Here is a 3,937-nt window from a genome sequence, read left to right as displayed (position 1 = left end):
TAGCTTTGGCTATAAATCTTCTACGGATTGTAGGAGTCCTGCTGCACACTAACACAAATATATTTCTGTAAAGTTTCGAACAATCATGCGGTTTAAATACGACGGAAAATAAATTGAAATTGATAAATTGTTCAACTGGATTGTTTGAAATTGATTTTTCAGGTTAATTGCTACGTTAAAAATACGAAAGGTTCTCGGAATGGAATGATTGTTCCGCGATATACGTGATATCACAAACTATCAATAGAACATATTGAAAGGTGCTGAAATCCCTTTGATTATGCTTCTTATTTCTTTCTTGTGATATTTGTTGAGTCCGAAGTTGGCTGAATTCATTGCAGATCCATTTTCCCAGTTCAACTTGATGAAATTTGATAATGAAAACATACAACTGGGTTAATATTTAGTTGTAGAAAACCCCATATTCAAGAATGAAACATTTTCACAAGTTCAGATTTTTATAGCTTTTATTTTTATTTATTAAACTATTTTTATATAGTTGACATTCATACCACAACAATACATCTTTTATTTCAATTTGCCAAAATCTGCTCAAAGTTGACATTTTATATATTTTATTGCAGTGGAACAAATTGAAAATTGGTATTCTGTCAATTTCTGATAAAATATCGTTAAGGCGTCATCAATCGATCTTCCGCATTATGACAATAATATTAATCACAGACCACAGTGCCATTTTAAAAGTAATGTGCTATTTTCATTATTAAAAGTTAAAAATGCATTTTTATTTTATATACGATTCATCGTTAATTTTATTATATTGTGACCTTTATATCAAAAATTCGACCCCTAGAATATGTGATGATGAAGCCAGATAATTTTAATTAACGTTGATTAATTCGTCGTACGAAACAAAGTTTTGCCAAACCCGACCCAAAATTCGTGTAGGGTCAGGCCTGAAATGTCAATCATTACGTTCGGCTCGGGTCGGGCTTTTTTTTAATAAATATATGTTTATGAAAAATATATACTAAAACTGTCTGTGGATATTAAACTAAGGAATACTTGTTATAAAAGAAATTATTTAAATAAAACAGAGCAGAAGCTATAATGGACCTCCCCTCAACCTTCGACCCCCGAAAATATGTTTCCTATAATTCACCATTGCAAAATTGTCGCGGCTTCATTTAGGAGTGGTTTCGCGTGAAATGAGGTATTTGTTTCAAACCATCATTATAATTCATCGCATACTACAATGTTTTTTTTTTATAAGTACCGGTAACGAATCTTAACCTAATTTATCACAGCTATTCCTACACTAATTTTTTTTGTTTCCGAAATTTCCGAAACACAACTGAACACTAACGAATAGAGTACAAAAACGCGAAAACGAGGTAATGTTTACGACCACGCTAAAAAATATGTCTGAGTGAGAAAAGTGTCTGGGCGGAAGCGAAAAGGGGCATTGTTACGTCACTTTCTGCATCTTGTCAATGTAACGAAGTAAACAAGGAAGTCGATGCTCGGGAAAAGGTCCATTGATGTTTAACTACTAAACACGAGCCGCTGGCATGCTCTGTACACGCGAGTCGTGAATACTGCCTTCTAATCTTCCCTTTCGCAAGTCCGCATGAAGATGTAGAAAACCTTCAAATTGATTGTTAAAAATGCTGCAGAAACTTTCGTTGGCTTCGATGATTGTTAATGTGGCTTATTGCTTGCATACGATAGAAAAAGACTGGCACCTCGACGCTGATCTGGCATTTAAAAATTTGTTAAGTTTTGACGAGAGCTATGTGTTGAAGTATGATTCCTATATTATGACAATAATATTAATTACAGACCACGACGCTATTTTAAAAGAATGAAGACGTAATCAATGGATCTTCAACTACTGAACGGTTATAATCGACTGAGTCAAATGTCAAAACTTACACAACAACAGCTAAATAAAACTCAATAATCAAGTTATCAAAATCATATATGGCAATATTATTAATGTAATGTAGCTTTTTACTTTTTGTTAAGCTGTTCTGCATAACAAGTACAATCTTTTGATTCACATTCTAAAGTCAGGTAAACGGTTATTCATCTTTATGATTTATTGTTCATATTCTGAATATATTTCACCATTTTTAAATTTTTTAAAACTTTCTGTTTATTAACAATTTTAATGAAAGAACTATTTACAATACATACAGTTATACAAGAGTATCCCAATCTTTTTGGTCGCGGACTATTTTCTCATTTGCCAAAATCCTTGCCGAATCAAGGTGCGTTAACTGTTTGCGTTGACCCGAACGCTTTTTGAAGAAGCAATAAAACCGAACACTACAGAATTTCCACAAAGTCAGTTTATTGTCCACACTTACAAATTTTAAAAAGATCCTTGTTCCTGAACTTTCATCACTAGTTTGTCGCTTAAAATATTCAATCCTTGACTAACAAAAATGTTAATTAATCTAAAATGTGTATTTATATTACCGTAATTTAATTGTGTTTAACGTAACTTCATTTGTATCAAATGTCATTAACTGGGAGAATCATACTTCAAAAAATGGCTCTCGTTCAAACTTATCAAACGTTTTCCTTAATATGTATACTCTGTCCAAAAATTTAGTTCTAAACAAAGTTGAATAGATCATTTCCAGTAAATGTTGAAACATTTATATTAGGATCAGGCATGTAGATAGCAACCGGTGAGGAAATCAGCAACACGCTATGCCATAGACGCTCTTGTCTTGCTCTTTGTTACTAAGAAATAGGGGGAAATAATTAAAGCTTCAGACAGTAATTAAAATGACAATTTGAACAGCAGGATATTACATAAGTTGTTTACATTCTGTGGCCGTAATGCAGGAACAAGATTGCGTAAACTGTGCCAGGTTTCATTGAAGTTCTCCGCTGCTCTATCATGCGGCTAGCAGCGCTAAAAACTCGCTCACTGCTGCTGCTGCTTGCTGGTCTGCACAAAACGGATCTTGCTATTTCGTTTCGCAATTTTTCGATTTGCTGCAAGTTGAGAAAGGGTGCTGGTGGTGTGGTCCTCGTCCTCCTCGTTTTTAGCAGTTGAAGGATTAGGGTTGGCTTCTCCTCCTTCATCTTCTTTCAGGAGTGTGCGGACAAGTACAAGCATTTCTGACGGTGACCGTACATTTGAACCCATGTACATTTGAACCCATGCGTATATCCACGGGTTCAATCTATATGCGGGTGCTAAAACCCATGGGTTAGGGTTAGTATGGGTTTAACTATCCGTGAAACAAAAAAAAATCCATAGGTGCAATAGCATACAGGTGCAATTGTCATGGGTTCAAATGTACGTGGGTTCAAATGTAATGGAACCATTTCTGACACCTCTATCGTTGTCATCATTTTGAGTTTGTTGAAAGTAGGCCACAGGAACAGTGCAAATTTGTGCAACATATGTATTTTGATTTTTTTAACCAAAAATTCCGAATGCCCGTGGCGCACAAACGCCTGCTGAGGATTATCCGTAGCAGTGTGGGCTCTAAAAAGGGGATCAGAAAATTCAGTATATCCTTCGCAATGTTGTCCATGCGCCCTTCCACTCCGCGTGACTGCAGCTTCTCACACAACTCAATATATATATCGTGCACAGACTTGAGTGTCAAGTAGACGTTGCTGAATCTGATTTCGGCCTTCTGAAGCGCTGTTTTTGATAGTTGTGCTGCCAAACCAGATTGTTTGATGAAACGGACAACACTCTTGGCTGCAGTGATTGTTTCTCCAATTTTTGGGGCGTTTTCGGACAGTGCGTCCTTGTCCAGGCCATGGCTAATGATAACATGGTCAAGGCACTTGATGCGATTGTAAGGATCCAAAGTTTTCGATGTTACTGTCCTAATCTGTAACCCACACTATTTTGGATAAAGATAAAGGTTCCAAACTAGTTTTATTCAACAGAGGCCGGACCAGTTCTTTTCTTATATTCTTTCCCATTTCTGGGTCTTCT

This window comes from Styela clava, chromosome 4, assembly GCF_964204865.1.
Source record: "Styela clava chromosome 4, kaStyClav1.hap1.2, whole genome shotgun sequence".
NCBI classification, from domain to species: Eukaryota; Metazoa; Chordata; class Ascidiacea; order Stolidobranchia; family Styelidae; genus Styela; species Styela clava.
Note: the sequence above shows the minus strand (reverse complement) of the source record.